Here is an 18,486-nt window from a genome sequence, read left to right on the forward strand (position 1 = left end):
GGATGCAGAGTGGCATCACGCAGCTTGCGACCGGTTATGATAGCAGTTGGGAGGTGGAGGTGGGAGAGGGCGACAGTGTCTCCTGTGACTGGTAGATGAGGCCCTGGGCTAGCGGAGAGGCTGGTGGCACCTCAGGGCCCCGACCTTTGTGGGTGGGGGGTGCACCCCCAAGGGAATTTTCAGAGCCCGTGCCTTCTCACGCATAAATGCTGTGGCACTCGCCACTATCTGTGGCCACTTGGAATGTAGTTTTGCTGTCGCTTTATTTCTTCCTGAAAAACTCCAATCAGATTATTTGCATCTTAGCCGTCACAGCATCTTAAAATCCGGGACACAGACACACAATATTTTGGTGGTTCAGAGACTTGACTTTGGCTTTCTGTGCCGCGGGGGATGGGCTCTGCGATGTTCGTGTCTGTTCTGACCATTAGAACAGCCGATTATCTAAGCTTGCCATAGCCAAATACACCCACAGTTATTCTTCCAAAAAAAAAAATCCTTCTTATTGAAATCCTTGCAGGAAAAATGACTTTCTATTGCAACTGCAGAATTCTCTAGCCCCTAGCTCTTCACTGTGCTTCTATAATATCATGCTTGAGAGTGGGAAATTGGTAGCAGCTCTGCAGTCACATCAGAGCACAGTACGGGGGGGGGGGGGGGGGCCACATTATAGCCCCGGCCTCCTTTTATCATTATTATTTGCATGCCTCTTGCCTCACAAGACCAAGCTGTGAGTTTCTATTCTCGCCTCCCCCCTCGCACCCTGGATCCCTAGCCTGTAGTGTGCCTGGCACCCATAAAGGTTTTTGTATTGAGGGAGGGAATGAACGAGTTCATTGGGCACTGATGCTTAGAGCAGGGTAACGAGCAAGTAGAGGGCAGAGCCACGATGTGACCCCAGGGCTGATGTCGGAGTTCATGCTCTGTCCCCTCCCCACACTGTGGTGACAGTGAGATGGAGCCCTTGAGCTGATGCTCCCATGGGAGCAGGTGTGCAGAGGCTGGTGACAGGACCAGCAAGTCCCTGAGTGGGCGGGACACAAGGGGGCGGCTGATGACGGCTCCCTGGGGAGCTGTTCATCAGGAGAAGGAGGGCCTGTCAGGGGGGTTCTGGGCACAGAGTCTGGGGGTGCTGTTGAGTCAGGGTTTGGGTATGATGTCTAGCCAGGGCCTTGGAGTGGAGCTTACGTTCCAGCAGCCAGAGGAGCAGAGAGGAAGAGGATGGCTTTAGCTGAAACAAGGAGAAAGCAGGAGGGGAGCTTGGGGGAACTTCTGCACAGCCTTGGGCAGTCCGAGCAGTATCTACACTCGTCTCAGGTGTCAACAGATAGAACCCTAAGTCCCCGTGCCAAGACCACTTTGCCAAGACAAGGTGGGGGGTGCCTGAGAGATTCTGGACTGGGGGCATCCTGCAGAAAAGGGGCAGCAGGCGAGGCCAGGGCAGGAGTCAAGAGCTTTGGACTCCATCTGCTGTGCTTGATGACTCCGGACCCCTTCTATCCTACCTGGTTTTCCTACCTCTTCCCCTCCCTTGGAATTGGCTTACTTTCTTGCCGACTAAACAATGGAAGAAGCAACAAGATGCACCCATCCCCTTCAATTTTTTTCTGCAAAAATCCATTGCATATCTGACTGGGTGCGAGGTGTCAGGGACTGGAAGGCAAGGTCAGCCCCATCCCCCAGGGGTAGAGACTCCTAGTCAGGAGAACTGGCCACCCTGATATGGATCCTTGGACCCTTGGACCCTCAGGAAGGGACTAGGGCAGAGGGAATCCTTCTCAGCTCTGCAGGGCTAGGAAGGCTTCTAGAAAGTGCTGGGTTTGAGCTGAACCTGGACAGGTGGAACGAAAGCAAACAGGTGTGGAAAATATTTCAGGTGAGGAAGAAGTGAGCAGAGGTCTGGGGACAGAGGAGGCCGGGGTATGCTGGGGAAGAAGGGGACAGGTATGGGGTATGGATGTGCGTGAGGACGGGTGGGGGAGTGGGGAGAGGACAGCTAGAGAGGTAGGCTAGGTCCACCTGATGCTGAGGGCCAGACCGAGCAGCTCAGGAGTATCTCATGGGCACTAGGGAGCCATCAAAGGCTTATAAGGGCAAGAGGCAAGCTGGCCTTTGGGAAAACACCTGTGGTGGCTGAACGGAGGAATATATACATCCTTCATGAGACTCTTCTCTTCTCTTTTCTCTCTCTTTTGCTTTTCTTTATTTACTGACTTGACCAGGGAGGCTTTGTGGTTGGGAGAGAGAAATAAGCAACTCAGAGGAAATGCAGACTCCAATATCCACCACACTGGAATTCATGTGTCCCATGTGGCAGGAGGACCTGCTCAAGCGTGACAGCAGTAGCAGCCAGCTCTGGGGAGCACTGGCCTCCAAGATGCTGTGTGCTCCCAAGACCCCTATGTTCATACTGTTGCGAATTGAGCGGTGGCACCCAAAAGATATATCCACCTGGAACCTGTGAGTGTGATCCGAAAAAGGTCTTTGCAGATGTAATCAAGGTAAGGACTTCAAGTTGAGCTCATCCTGGATTATCTGAGTGGGTCCTAAATCCAATGACAAGTGTCCTAAGAAGAGGAGCAATGCAGAGAAGAAGGAGATGGCCTGTGAAGATGGGGGGGAGGGGGGTTTCTGGGGAGCAGAGGCTGGAGGGACACAGCCATGAACCAAGGCACCACCAGAAGCTTGAGAACGACGTGCAGAAGGATTCTCTCCTTAGCACCTTCGCAGGGAGCACGAACCTGCTGCCACCCGGATTCCAGCCCAGGGGTACTTTCTCAAAGATTGCGTATGGTTCTCATCTGCCTCCCCCGGTAGACTGTGCACTCACCGAGGGCAGGGGCCACGTCTCTCTTGTGGCTTGGGGCCTAGCATTGGACACAGCCTGGGCACATCCTGGGCACTCAGGAAACGTTGGCCGGGCAAATGAACGGGGGCATTACGGCCACGCGGTCACAGGGCCACGAGCACACGGAACACTGTCTGGCCAGGGCTGGACCCGCCTTGCATCTTTAGACGACGCCTGGCCCTTCTGTGTTCCTTGAGCGACAGATAATAAAAGCGTCGCTAGCTGTTACGTGGAGTCTGCAAAACGTTTTAATACTGGAGTTGAGGGAGGAATGGCAGACAAGGAAACGAGTCCCCGCCCTGGGATTCTTCCTTTCTACCCCAGCCTTTTCCAAGGCCACACTGGAAGACTCCCTTCAAGGCCAACGCGGCTTCTAAGCCACCTGGCTCCTGACCAGCCACGCGTGGTCCAAGGCAGAGCACCGGGCCGGCAGCAGTGACCCTGGCCGCCCCTCAGGAAATGTCCAAGGAGTCGCCAGTCCCTTGTGGCCGCTTCCTCAGCCTCAGCGCCCCAGTGACGAGGCTGGTGTAGCATCTGTTGGCTGCGAAGAGCCTGGGCACACAGCTGCTCCCGGGAGGCAGGCACCTTTGCACGCTGCTTGGCCATTGCTCCTTTGCAGGTAACTGGTTCCAGGAGGGATTCTGGAGACAGGCTTTCGAGGGCTGCTCTGAGCCTTACAGGGCCCCTGGGGCCAGCATGCAGGCTAAAGAGAAATGGTTTAGACAACTTGCTTTCAATAATCTGGCAAGTGACTCTCCTTTCTTTATTCATTAGGGATGTTTGCACCTAAATAGCCTCTTTGTTTCCTGGGGATTTGGGTCCCCAGCCAAAGCAGGCATGGGGAAGTGACAGGGCCAGGGCTCAGAAGGGAGGGGAGATGCTTCTGCAAAGCCCCAAGATGCGCAGATGCGCGGGGCTGGGCCCTAGAGCCTTCCTCTTCCGCCAGCGCCCTCTCTTACTTCCAAGGCACCTCCAAGAGCCTTAAGCTCTAGGCTGAGGTCCCAGAGGAGTTTCCTCGGGCCACCGAGGCCCAAAAGCAAGGATATGGAGTCGGGTGCTCTTAGATCACCTCCTGGCTTCTTGTCTGGCCAGCAGAGGGGCCTCAGAGATAGCCTGTCTGGACTCAGCAGCCTGCCAAGGAGGCCGGGATGCTCGGAAGAAAGGCAGCTCCCAGGGCAGGTGCAGGAGGCTCCGCGGGGGAGAAGGTGGGCCTCGGGCTTGCGGGAGCTGGTTCTGCTCCGCCCCGTGGCTTTTATGGCCTGTGGCCTGTGGCCTCTGACCCCCTCGCCTGGCCCCTGGGTCCTCACCCAACTTGTTGGGGCCCAAAGGACCTCTCTTCAGGCAAACACTCTGTGAAACGAAGGCCAAAAGAAAAAAAGTGCCTCTCCTGGGCGTCGTGTTAAGGGAACCCTCGTGGAACCTCACGTCTTTGGGGCCAGTAAAACTCCCTGACCGGACCTCTGCAGGGAATTTAGTTCATTTTCTTATTTCAGCCTAACTCTCTCACCACGGATTTGCCAACTTGTCTGATGAGACCACAAAAGAAAAAAAAAAAAGGGAGAAAAAGCTGCTCTACAGATTAGCTACATTTTCATTCAGTTTGTTTTATGAGCATGAAAGGTTGCAACATAAAGTATCTCGATTACCTGTATTAATGAGATGTTTTGGGTGGAAAGAAACACACCAGCAAATAAGCCACAGAGTATAATATAAAACTCAGCAGGCTTTGGTTTTCTGCCACCAAGCTATTCAAAAAAATAATAATAATTAAAACGCAAACAGTAAACTGATTCTATGCATAAATTAGAGCTATCACAGACAAATGTTTGCTTTTAGATTATGATGTATGTAGATTTTGCCTTAAACTCTGGGCTCCACGTGTTAATTGAGCTACTCAGGCGCGGTGGCTGGGCCCGGGTGGGGGCTTCCTCCCTTCCAGCGCCAGTGTACGCCCCGGGGTGGGCAGGACTCAGGGTGCCAGGAATGCAAGGTGCTTGGCAAACGAGACCATCAGAGCTGTCAGACCCCCCAGAAAACCACTCCCTGGGCCAGGAATTGAAATGCACATCGCTGGGTGCCATGAGCCAGACAAAAAGACCTCGTGGGAGGGGGCTGCCGGGTTTCAGGAGCTTCTCTCCTGTTAAGTTCTGAGATGCCCACGAACTAGTCTTGCTCTAGGAAGAACTCAGTTATGTCTACACACGTCCTTAAACTGTCTCCCGTTAGCAAGCCGCACAGACAGCAGCCAGTGCTCCCCAAACAACAAGTGGGTCACAGCAGATTGTTACAGTGCTTATGGATAAGCATCCCAAAACATCACCATTATAGCAGACCAAACACCGGGGCGTCTGAGACCCAAACAGCTCTGGGTGGAAAAGTCTTCGTATTACGCATTTTCTCAGCCTGCTTCAAAATCGAGGGTCCGAGGTGTGGCAGGGGCCCTGAGCCTGGGCTGTGCTGGAGGCAGGATTCTGACCCCTCAGTGGCCTCAGTGCCATCTGTCAGCCCCTCTGGGGAGGCAGTGGTAGGAGCAGGGCAGATTCAGCTGGCCCAGGGCACTTGGCACCTGCTCAGAGGCGGGGCGTGGGGCTGGCCGCAGACACTTGCAGGGATGGGGCGAGGGGAGAGGGGGCTTCGAGGCCTGGGAATGCCACCTTCTTACACGGAAGGAAGGAACCCTGGCCTTGACTTTGGCTCCAGCTTATTCTGCCCTTTGCTTATATCCATTGTCACTGTGAATGGCCAACCCCCTCCACCCCACCCCCCGCCAGCTGAGGGGGTGGGGGAGTGGTGCCACCCAGAGCCCCCAGCAGCTCCTCTCAGGGCACTCCACTCAGGGCCCCACTGTCCACAGCCTCCCACCCTGGCAGTCTTGGAGAGGTCTGTAACTACTGATTATTTCTTACTTTCAAGGCTGGACATATACCAACTCTTTGTATCCAGAGATTCATGGCTGTCCCTGGAGGGTTAAAATATAAATAGCAGTTTCCAAGCACACTAATAAATAGATGAAGCTGGTCAAACAATTTCTCAGATGGCCTCCCAGGCCCTCAGCAGACCCTCTGCCTGCCTCCATGGTTAATGTGCTCACCAGTTTCTCTGGGCACGCTCCCATTTTGCCGAGGCCAGAGAGAGCCCGGTGAAGTGGGCTAAAAATAATATGAACAAGAGGCAGAAAACAAGCAAAGGACACTGCCCAGGAACCGACCCTCAGCCCCAGGAGCCCATGCTGGGTGGGCTAGAGGAGCTCTGAACTAGCACTGCCCTGGGTGGGGAGAGGATGAGCTGGGGATGACACTCTATCAGCCCCACAGTGGGAGGGAGCGCTCTGTCCCGGGAGTGGTGACAGGCCTGGAGGGGTGGCTCAGGGGGACTGGCATGCCTGGAGCCTGGAGCCCTGAGCCTGCCGGTCCCTCAGAGCCCGGGGGAGGGATAGGCAGGGCCCTTCAGGTCAGCCAGGTCCCCTGGCCAAGCCGCTGACTGGTGGGGAGACCAGGCCCCCAGGGGGCAGGGGCTGTGGCCAAGGCGACAGGCAAGTCGGGGCCAGCCCGGGTCCCTGTGTCCTTGGCCAGGGCTCTCTACAGGGTCTCCCCAGGCACCTGTGGTCCTAGAGGACCCAGAAGCCCCATCCGAGACCCCCAGGAGCAACCGTCCAAGGCTGGGGCCGCTGGGAGATTCTCTCATCAGGGACTCGGTTGGCCTGGTCTGCTGACCCGGGGCACCTGCTGAAGATGGCATGTGTTGAGCACATGGCCCTCCAGAGCGCAGGACACGTCTCCGAAGTAGCTACCCCCATCCTGAGTTGGCCCTGGTGCTGGCTGAGGGGGCTTCTTCTAGTGGGTGCCCAGGAAAGCCGGGGTGCCCTCCCACCTCCCTTCTTTCCCTGCCCCTTGCCTCCCTCCCCCTTGCCCCTTTCCCTCCCAGGCTGTCGGGGGGGGGGTTTAGGGACAGGGCTTCAGCCCCCGGGCCCCATCCTTACCGAGCCCTCCCCTGGGCCTCCTCGGACGGCCAGCTGGTGCCACGGGGCAGAGGGCCGGCCCTGGAGAGTGAGACCTCCACAGGACAAGCCTGGGGATGAAGGCCCGGGGAAGGGGTGGGGGGCAGGGAGAGGCCAGCCCGGCACGGGGCCCTGGCCCTGGGTCCCACTTAGGGCAGGTAGCGAGGCCCCGCAGGACCCCAGCCCCAGGCCAGCGCGGGGGCCTGAAGGCCCAGATGGGGGCTGCGGGGCTCCACAGGGGTTTGCTTGAACCCCAAACCCCCTGAGGGACCTGGTGGCCGAGGCAACCAAGGAGGAGGTGGAGGGTGGGTGAGGGGTCTTCGCCCCTGGGCTCCCAGCAGGGCTCCCCACCCGCCTGTCCCTCAGCCCAGAGTTGCATGTCCAACAGTCTGCTGGACATGTCCACCTGGATATTCCTTAAACTTCTCCAACAGCCTATGACCAAACTTGAGCTTCCACACCTTTCCTCATACACATGCATGCACACACACACACACACACACACACACACAGATACGACTGAGGAAATGCCTGAAGGGAGTTCCTCGGTCTCTGGAGCCTTCCTAATTCCTCCCCTGGCCCGTCCTCCAGAACAACATATGGGCTCCTCGATCTTTGGTTCCATGGATAGATCTTACCCTGTTCCTTTGGGCCGGCCACACCTCTGCTTCCCATTAGGTGCCACAGGTAGCAGGTGCCAAGACTGAACTCCTCTCAGGGCTTGGCCTCCTCCATCCCCCATCCACGCACTCACCTCATATCCCCCTGTACTGATGGGAAGCCTTTACTTTCAACCTTAAACACATTGAGTGGCTTTGTTGGGCCTCCCCAGGATGGGTGTCTACCTTGGACCATGCAGTGCTCACATTTTTTAGGTACCGAACTTGAGTTAGACCACGGAAGTAAGCAACTAGAGCTTGTGTGAGGTGTGTACTGATTTTGTTTCTCATGACTAGTTCTGGAGATTTCCCAGTAAGTAGTTGTTTCACTGGTTGCAGCCCTTCTCTCTAAGCTGGTTTCTTTGTGCAGGCATAGCTTCCATGTCAGGAGTGACACATGTGCCTCTCACAGGCCCCAGCTGCACTGGCCCAGAGGGGACAGCCCAGCTGAGCCTTCTGGAATAGGGGCTTCCCTCTAAGCTGCCTGTGGGATCGACTTCCATGAGAACGGAGATGTCTTTATGACAACAGTGACCCTGTGTTCCACTGGACTACGGCTCTACCTTTCCTGTCTGATTTCTTGGAAGCTAGGTTTGGAAGGATCTGGATCTTTGATTTCCTCATGGCCTATGGGACCCATCCTCTTCATGATGTATAAAGAAATGATCAGAAACCAAACTGCAGCCCCTTGCCTGTGAAAAGGCTGCTGCTGTGCATTCCTAAAAGAGTTGCTGACATCTAGAAGCAAACAAGTCTTCTGAGAGACAATTAGGCTGATGCAGGCTCTCTGGATTTCCATTCCATTTCTTCTAACTGCCCCAGTGCCAGCTGAACTGCCAGCTCTGGAAGGTGAAATTGAACCCTAGGATTTCCCCAGATATCTGGAATGAAGTTTTCCCTTCTTTAATTAGAGTCCCAGAATGTCAAGCCTGCAGGGGCCCTTGGGGATCAGCTGGCCTGTCCCCATCACGGGCCTGACAGCCAGACTGGGAGGCCCAGCTTGGGGCCCACCCCTGCCTCCTCGCCTGCCAGGGCCCTTCCTATTATGGCTTCTGCTACTAGTTGTTTCTTCTGTGTTGGTCTTTGCTTGCACACACAGTAGGTGCTCGGTAGGTACTTGGGAGAGGGAATCAGAGCTCTTCTGCGGTCTCCCAGGCTGCAAGTCTTGGGCCCACTGGGCATGCAGCTTCTTCAGTAAGTGGATATCAACTTTCTTTCTCTAGACCCCAACACATGCAGGAGAGCACCCGGCACGTCCTCCTGCTGCTTCGGCCCCAGCCGTATTTGGCACCATTCTCCTGGTGTGCCACATTCCTTTCTCTGTGTAGGACCACTCTGTTCCCTGAGTATGGCAGGCCATTTCCAGCTCCTGGGCCATCGCTCCCGCTAACCCCTCAGGCCAAGGTGCCTGTCAGTTCTGCTTGTCTGCCAAGACCCTTTTCATTTTTCATGGCCCATCTCCGGGATTCCCTTTTCTGTGAAGCATTTCCAAAGAGACCTCCATCACATTTCTCCCTCCTTCCCCCACAATATACTCATTCATTCAACATAAATCTTAATGGGCACCCACCGAGTGGCAGGCAGTGGGCTATAGCAGTGAACAAGGCCAATAAAGGTCTCTTCTCTCATGGAGCTGACGCTCTAGTGGCCAAGAGAGGCAATAAAGGAAAGAAGAACATGAGGTAGATTTGTAGAGGTGGAATTAACTTCTCCTGAACACCCTGGCTCTTCTGACCTCCACATTGCCCTTATTTTCTTCTGCCCTGTGTTGTGGTTACTTTGTTTATTCTTCTGTCTCTCATTAGGAATCAGCTCTTTGACAGTAGTGGCCAAGGCCTGGTATGTTCTGCAGCCCTCTTGGCATCAGGCATACAGCAAGCACTCAAGAAACACTTGTGAAATGAGCAAGTAAATGAATGCGTGAGCAAGTGAATGGATGAGAGTATGTGTGTGTGTGTGTGTGTGTGTGAGTAAACGGATGAGTGAACAAGTAGATGAGTGAATGGATGAGTGAGTGAGAGGATGAATGAATGAATGTGTGAATGAATAGATGAGTGAGTGACTGGATGAATGAATGAATGAATGAATGGGTAAGTGAGTGGAGGAGTGAATGAGTGAATATGAATGAGTGAGAGGATGAATGAATGAGTGAATGTGTGAGTGAATATTAGTGAGTGATCAGATGAATGAATCAGTGAGTGAATGAATGGATAACTGTGTAGATGAGTGAGTGAGGGGATGAGTAAATATGTGTGTGGACGAATGGATGAGTGAGGGGACGAGTGAATGAATGACAGGGAGGGGTATCTAGGCTCAGGACACTTGCAGCTTTAGCTTTTCTGAAACAAGGCTTCTACCCTTGCAAGCTAGGTGGCTTGAGCGTAGGATTCCCAAGGCCCCGGAGAAGAGAATGCCTCTCAGGCCAGGGAAGAAAGGAGAAATTCAGGATAACAACTTCGTGTCCCGTGCCACGGTTTGGCTTCATTGGGCTGGGGACTCTGGCTGGCTTTCAGGGGAAGACATTTCCAGGGGCTTAGCCTTACTGATCCGGCCCCTCACACCAAAGACTTGCTCCCCCGGCACCTCTGATTTCACCACAAGTATCAGCAGTATTTAGGATGAGAGGCTTTTACATTGTCATATAGAAAAAGAAAAAGTAAACACCAATTCCTCCCATAACCCAATTCTTTGTTAAATATATGCTGGAATTAGTTGGTTCTTATATTGCCAAATCCCTTTTAATTACTTGCCAACGCTTTTCATATCATTGTTAACCAAGTGGCTTTTATCTTAAATCTTAATTTTATTTGATGTTTAGGGGATTAAGGGAATGGTTTTATGACCTAAAATGTGAATGGTCTCTTTCTAAAAATCTAATAGGTGGTGTAATTGAGTTGCAAACAGTATTTTAGTCTTCTTACAGTATATATAATCTGCTGTGGGACTTTATTTTCTCAAGAGACTTGATTTATCTGCTCTTTATACACATCCAGTCTCTGTAAATATGCTTTTGGCTTTTCAGTAACACTATGAGATCTGAAAGCATTGGCACATATCAGCAGGGGTAGGAGATGGCAAGGAAGGTTGCCATGCATTTAAACAGACTAGGCCAACAGAAAAAAAGAACATTTCAGGCATTTACCAAGTATTCAATATACCTTTTATTTTTTTTAAGATATTTTTTAATTTTTGACATTTTTAATTTAAATTCAATTTAATTAACAGGTAGTGTATTATTAGTTTCAGAGGTAGTTTAGTGATTCATCAGTTGCAGATAACACCCAGTGCTCATCACATCCCGTGCCTTCCTTAGTGCCCATCACTCAGTTACCCAGTTAGAGGTGGAATTAACTCCCACCCACCTCCCACCCACCTCCCCTCCAGCCACCCTCAGTTTGTTCCCTAGAGTTAAGAGTCTCTTATGGTTTGCCTCCCTCCTTGTAGGTAATCTCTACCCCCAACGTGGGACTGGAACTCAGAACCCCGAGATCTAGAGTCACAGGCTCTACCGACTGAGCCAGCCCAAGTGCCCCTCAATATTAGATATGTTTTGTAGTGTTCCATGAATTAGCCTAGGGCTAACTGAGTGGTTGTTGTCATTGTTGTTTAAATTAGTTTCTCCTTCGAACTAGGGGTGGTGGAAGGGGAGGAAGGCGGGGGGTGGGGGTGACTGGGTGACGGGCACTGAGGGGGGCACTTGACGGGGTGAGCACTGGGTGTTATTCTGTATGTTGGCAAATTGAACACCAATAAAAAATAAATTTATTATTAAAAAATTAGTTTCTCCTTTAGTTTTGGTCACTATTTTTATTGTTACTCTTCTTTTAACCTGGGTGACCTTTGCCATCGGGAAGGCAGTTGCTTACTTATCAAACGGTGTTTTAGGATGTCCTTATGTTCCAACTGAGTTCAGAATGCAAAGTGACTCGACCACCCAAGGGGGCCTGAATATGACTCAAAGTCTCCCTTCAACCTCCAAAGCCCAAAGCCACGAGTGACTGTGGTGAATTTGTCAGTGCTCAACAGTCTGGCTCAAGAGGTCTGTGCACAGTCAGGACCACTAGGGCTCTCTGGAAAACCAACTGAACTTTCAGGAGTGAAGAGCAGAAAACAACCCCCCACCCCCCGACTACCTTATGGGCCTCTTTCACAAACCAGAATCAGCTCTCAGTTTCTAGGCTAGAAAGCTTAGCATCATCTTCTCAATGCCTCTTGAACACATCCTTCCCTTTCTGTTTCCACTCCTCCATCTAGGCCCCTGTGATCTCAGTCTTGAACATTCCAATAACCCCCGTGTTCTTTTCTCAGTCTCATGCCCCCATGCTGAGACCTGACTTGACTCTCCATCCTCCTAAGAATCTCTTCTGCTCCCTGACGTGCTAAGGAACCCTTTGCCTCCTGTGCCAACTCCAGGCTTTTCCAATTGATTTTCTAGATCCTTACTAACGTGGCTACGCCCAACCTTTAGTCTTCGAATCCCTAATGAACGCAGCCTGGGTCCGTTGAGAAACATCTGTATTCTGTGGTTTTGGTACATAGACTGGTGGGATAGAAGAGTGAGCCAGAAGGCAGCCCCATGCACAGATAAAGTCTGATTTATGACAGAAGAGACAGTGCACAGGAGTGGGGAGGGAATTGTCTTCATGGTCAATTGTACAGAGACAACTGGGTGTCCATATGGATAAAAAATGAAATAGGGCCCCTACTTCCCATCACACACAAAAATCAAGACCAGGTGGATTGAGGACTTAAATGTGAAAGGCAAACCTGTAAAGCTTCCAGAAAATCATAAAGGAGAACATCTTCATGACCTAAGGGTAAGGAAAGATTTCTTAAACATGGTGTGAGAAACACGAAGCATAAGGGAATGGTGGACAAGCTAGACTACATGAAAATGAGAGGAGAAAAGTGAGAGTCATAGAAACAGAAATGGAGAGCACAAAAGTGGTTCCCAGGGGCTGGGGGTGGGGGAAAATGAAGAGAGGTTGGTAAAAGGGTACAAACTTCCAGTTTTAAGATGAATAAGGTCTGAGAATCTCATGTAAAACACGGTGACAGTAGTTGATAACACTGGATGGTATAACTGAATTTTGCCAGGTGAGGAGAAATCCAGTGTTTACATCCCCCCCCCCCAAAAAAATAGGTCAATATGTAAGGTGATGCATGTGTTACTTAACTCAGTTGTGGGAATCCTTTGACAACGTCTAAGTATGTCACATCAACACACTGTACACTTCAAATACATTACAACTTTATTTGTTAACTATACCTCAATAAAATTGGGAGGAAAAAGTATCCCCATTAGACTGGTCGTTCCATGGGCAGTGGAGCCAAGTGGAACTCTGGGTGCTAGCTTAGGGCACATCTCAGGGCAAAGACACCCAGGGGAATCATAGTTGATGAAATTAGGAAGACTCTCTCAAGAAGTGCTTCCCTTCATCTGCATGACAGGAGAGATCTGTTGACCCCAGAGCCACTGTGTCATCCAAAGCACAAGAGTTGTATCTGAAGGGGCAGCCATTCAAAGCTCAGGTTGGGGTGTGTGTAGTTCCCAAGACTTGGACACTACCTCTGGGAGCCCTGCCAGGAATATAGGTTGGCACTGGCTGGCCACAGGGCAGTTGCCCCCCACAATTCTGGTTACCTACCACTTTGGGCCTCCTGTGGGCATTTTTTGCTGGCCTTCATCTTTGTCGTCAACACCATTTACCACTCAATCCACTCTCCTTTTAGGGTGTTGTCTTCTAGCTTATTTTACTTTAAATTTTTTTCTACCTTTTAATTTTTTCTCCTTTTATTTTATTTATTTATTTTAAACTCTATGCAGGGCTTGAACTCATGACCCCAAGATCAAGAGTTGCATGCTCTACCAACTGAGCTAGCCAGGAACACCTCTGCCTTTATATTTTTAACTTGTTTTGACAAAGGGTAGGAAATGTTAGCATGAAGGAAGCAACTTTGAAGGGACTTTCTTGTCCAGGGAGGCAGGAGGCCCTTGGTGGAATGTCCATTTTGATGTCAGAGCACCCCTTGACCACTAAGTCATTCTGCTGGTCTGTATTTTGAGCTGCATACATTGGACAATTGTCTGCTAGTAGCCCAAGGAAATTGCTAGATAGTGCTAACACCTAATGACTACAGTCATCTAGCAAGGGTTTTATTAGGGGGCACATTAATGACATCTGGCCACAGCAATGAGGGGAAAGCAGTGAGTTAGAAGGCCAGCTCCAAAGGGGCTTCCTAGGCTTGCCCCTCACCTGAAACCTTGGGAGAGTGACCCCTGATAGGGTTATAGGAATCCTTGGACAGAAACCAGGCCCCAGGAACACCCTTCACTATGCAGTCATGACCTGTTCAGGCAAGGATTCCCCCAAGAACTCCCACCTCTTCTGAGGCCATGTAAGAAGCTGTCTGCAGCTGGTATTCTTCAGATAGTGGTGACAAGCACCTTAGGAGTCACTGTAAGTGCCTTACCTCCAACACACACACACACACACACACACACACACACACACAAGTGCTCCATGCAGTAGGAGCTGGCTGAGGAGAGGACCGCCTCCTACAGTCCCCCAGTTTCCTTACTCCATATGTCTGTCCAATTGCAACCTAGAAGGCTGACTTACTTACCTGGTATCCCACATGACCACACATCATGATCAGAAAGTAGAGAATGGAGACCTGAACTCAGATCCTATCTTTCGCGTAAGTGAGTGCCGCTGGCCTGTGCAACTACAGACATTCTGTTCTGGAACATATCTTGCTGTAATTTGAACTGAGGCCAAGTTTTAAAGAGATGAGCATGACAGCCGGTGGCAATGTGGAATGGGATGCAGAGGGCACAAGAGATGGGCTGTGCTAATAAGTATTGTTTCAGTAACATTGGTTTGTTATGGAAAGAAAGTTGCCATCATTTCTCTAGGAGACACTGTTTTAAGAAGGCCATTTTGTGAACTGCCTCACTCCCCTGTTGATGATCTCTTGTGAGGCCTCACTACCAGGGTCTGCAAGACACTCTTCTTATCAGGACAACCTTTATCTTCTGTAGCACAATATATGGAATGCTCATATTTGACCAATTAGTGGATACCACTCAACATAGTGTGCATCATTCTGGCAGGTTTTTCCCTTTCTAAATGAAGTTGTCAGAAGGTTATAAGAACAGCCAGGCCCATGGTTGGGGCATAAAGACTTAGAACTTTTATGTTCCCATCTGGAAAAGGATGAACAGTGTTGAGTGGGGGGATGTCCCTCCTGAGAACCTGGGATGGATTTCCATTCCAGTGGAGGGAAGGATGTGAGGAGGAAATCAGGACCACTTTCCTTGTGAGTGAGGGGCAGAGAGACATTCTTTCTATGGAGGGCTGAGATCAGGAAAGGGGATGAGTGGGTAGATTAACTCACAAAGCCCAAGACAGTTACCAAGAGGCTTAAAGTATTCAGAAATAGTCCCCAGATATGCAGAGGCAGAACATGGAGGCATTTCACAGGCCTGAGGCCTAGTGGGGTCACCAGGTGGTAGAAATAGGGTGGAGGAGTTAGCTGGCTGAGACTGTGAATCCCAGGAGCAAAGAGTTTGTCCAGAGCAGCATGAATTACAGCTCAGTAGAGAGACCTGTGGCCTCTGGGCCCAATGTACCTTGCATCTCGGAGCCAAGAGAACAAAATGTGCCCAAGATAGAGAGTCAGGGTTGTTCCACCTTTCCTGCTAGAACGCAAGTCTGCTGTGACATGAGGAGGTGTGAGCAGTTTGAGCAGCATCAGGATCAAACCCTTGGCATGGCCTCTGGCCGGGTACCAGTGTGGTTTCTCTACAGGACTCCCTGGGCAGCAGATATCAACAAATGGGAATGAATTCTGGAGAAAAAGAAGGTGGTGATAAGTAGACGTTTGTGAACACTTTAACAAAAGCTCTTTTGGGAATTTCCAGAAATACTCAAGGGTTGTATTAGTGAATTTAGGATACTGTAACAAATTTGCACAGACTAGGTGGCTTAAATAATAAATATTTCTCATAGTTCTAGAGATGGGAAATCCAAGATCAAGGTGTTGGCAGATTTGCTTCCTGTTGAGGGCCCTTTTCTTAGCTCGCAGATAGCTACCATCTTGCTGCGTCCTTACATGGTGAAGAGAGGGAAAGGGTTCTGGTCCCTCCCACTTCCTTTAAGGGTACTAGTTACATCACACAGCTCTACCCCCATGACCTCGTCTAAATCTAATTACTTCCCAACGGAGGCACCTCCAAATATCCTCATACTGGGAGGTAGGGCTTAAACATATGATTTTGGGGGACACAAATATTCAGTCCCTCACAGGGAGTGAGGCAGAAACCTAAGTGAACACGTAGGAGCAAGAACTGTGTGTCTGGCTTATTAACATTCTTGGGACCCTGTATCTATAGGCAGATGAGGCCCTGAACCCACAGATTACAAGGTGATGTGAAGTCCCTGAGGGGGGAAACATTAAGAGTGCAAGGCTGTCATTGCCCCCCCCCCCCCAAATCAGGCCCTGGAACAAACACACAGCCAGTCTCAGGATGTTGGAGTTTCCTAGATTTCTAGCTCCTGCTGTTTCTTGCACTACATAGTTAAAAACAATGGCTTTGTTTCATGCCAGTCAAATGGAACCAGTGCTTCAGTGCCCAGAACCCCTTCCTGGTACAGGTCTTGGTCAGTGGGGACCACATGTGAATCGAATGACTTTTGGAAAACATAAGTGAAGTAGAAGCCAGTGCTGTGGCAGCTTGCACACAGAGTCCTATCCGGTGGTTCCTCTTGTTGACAGGGGTGGGTCCTAATCCCATAGCTGTCTCAGCTCCTTCCAGCCTCCGTCCTATAGCAGGGTCAAGTGTGTGGCAGCTCTAGGTGAGGGGCACCAGTTTCCTTTGCCGGTCACCCATGGTACCCAGGCTGGATGTGGTCAGAGAGATAGAAGTACCTGTTTGCTCTTGTTTTTGCCCTTGCCCCATTTTCCCTCCTGATTTTGGCCTGGGTGACTCCAAACTCAATACCTGATGCTTAGAGCCCTCCACCAGCCCCCCTCCTGGGCAGCAGATCCCATCCTCTGGTAAACCAGTCATTCTATATCCCCTTGGCCATGCTGCTTTAACTCAATCAACCTTGACTGGTGTGGAGACATCCCAAAAGAAAGAGAGTTTAGAGGCCAGGAGAGTGGATGATGGGCAGGAAGAAACATACAAAAATACAGCATCCTCTAAACAGTAAAATTACTTTGCATTTGTGACTGCTACCCAAAAGTGAATATAGTCTTTTTGGTGACTTAAAAATTTTTTTTAAGTAATCCATACATCCAATGTGGGGCTTGAACTCAACCCTGAGATCAAGAGTTGCATGCTCCATTGAACCGAGCCAGTCAGGAGTGCTTGTTGACTTTTTTCTTCAGCTTTGTTGAGGTATAATTGGCAAATAATTGTTTATACTTAAGGTGCACAACTTGATGTTTTGATACATATATACATTGTAAAATGATTACTGATACTGTATTGTGTACTTGAAGGCACTCTAAAAAGTCCAACCCACAGTAAAAACAACTTTTGTTCCTCTAAGATGTGCTTAGGATTTTTTTTAGGATATCTTGAGCTTCCTTGGTAGCGTCAGATCTTAGAGTCCTAGGTGGCTATTGCCACACAGCCCAACAGCCAGCTTGGAACACATGGGCTCAGGTCAGGACACCATTTGTTGATTCTCATGCTTTTCTGTTCTTCTTCATTATAAGACCTTAACCATGTCATGTCCCAAATTTTGGGCCTCAATTTCCCCATGTGCACAATGGCTTATTTGGATACACTGATAACTTCAAACATTTTTACTTTAAAAATTTTTTTTTATCTTAAAGATTTCTTAAGTAATCTGTACACCATGTAAGGCTGGAATTCATGACCCTGAGATCAAGAGTTGCATGCTCTACCAACTGAGCCAGCCAGGCGCTCCTCAAGCATTTTTATAGTAAGAAATATATTTTGCATCAACACCCAATACAAATACACATACAAATCAGTATAAAGTGTAACAAAAGTTTCATGAATCAATACTTATCATTACTATTTAAGATTTATGTCCTTCTAAAATTCATATGTTGGGGGGCACCTGGGTGGCTCAGTCAGTTAAACATCTACCTTCAGCTTAGATCATGATCCCGAGTCCTGGGATTGAGCCCCACATCAGGCTCCCTGATTAGCGGGGAACCTGCTTCGCTCTCCACTCTGCCCTTCTCTCTGCTTGTGCTTGCTCTCTCTCTGCCCAATAAATAACTAAATCTTAAAAAAAATAAAATTCATACGTTGAAACCTAACTAACTCCCAAGGTGATCGTATCAAAAGGTGGGGCCTTTGGGAGGTGATTAGGTTATGAAGGTGGAGCCCTCATGAATGGGACTGGTGTCCTTATCAAAGAGACCCCTGGGAGTTCCCTGGCCTCTCTGTCATATGAGGACACAGCGAAAAGATGGCCGTCTATGAATCAGGAAGTGGACTCTACCAGACACCAAATCTGTTGGGGCTTTGATCTTAGACTTCACAGCCTCCAGAACTGGAAGGAGGAAATGTTTGTTGTTTAAGCCTCTCGGTCTACCATATTGTTTTTTTTTTCTACCATATTGTTACAGCAGTCCGAACAGATCAAGAAATTGGTGCTGAGAAGTGAGGTGCTGCTGTAACAAAGGTCTAAACATGTGAGAGCAGCTCTGGGTAGAGACTGGAGCCTCCATTGCTGTGAGTGGGCCTTTAAAGAGAGCTCAAAAAGGAAAGACGGGTGCTAGACAGAATGCCTCAGTCTTCTGGATGGAAAAGGTCACTCTGATGAGCTCTCACATGGAAATGAGGACATGTTATTGGCAATTAAAGGAGAGACAATCCTTGTGATACAGTGGCAAAGAACGTGGCTGAACTGTGTTCACGTTCTAGTGTTTTCTGGAACACCAAACTTGCAAGTAATGAAATCGGATATTAACTGAAGAGATTTCTAGCA

General features: G+C 50.0%; 1 long non-coding RNA gene across 8 annotated transcripts in view; it reads right to left on the reverse strand.

Moving 5' to 3' along the window:
* LOC144308084 (uncharacterized) overlaps positions 1-18,486 on the reverse strand; it is a 293,749-nt gene that overhangs the window by 27,024 nt on the left and 248,239 nt on the right. The window contains exon 5 of one of the 8 annotated variants that reach the window (XR_013374725.1): positions 3,043-3,551. The exons of the other annotated variants lie outside the window; for them this stretch is intronic. This is a non-coding gene — a long non-coding RNA (uncharacterized LOC144308084). Of the gene's footprint in view, positions 1-3,042; positions 3,552-18,486 lie in introns of those variants that run through there. 8 annotated transcript variants of the gene reach the window in all.

Source organism: Canis aureus, chromosome X (assembly GCF_053574225.1).
Source record: "Canis aureus isolate CA01 chromosome X, VMU_Caureus_v.1.0, whole genome shotgun sequence".
Classification (NCBI taxonomy): domain Eukaryota; kingdom Metazoa; phylum Chordata; class Mammalia; order Carnivora; family Canidae; genus Canis; species Canis aureus.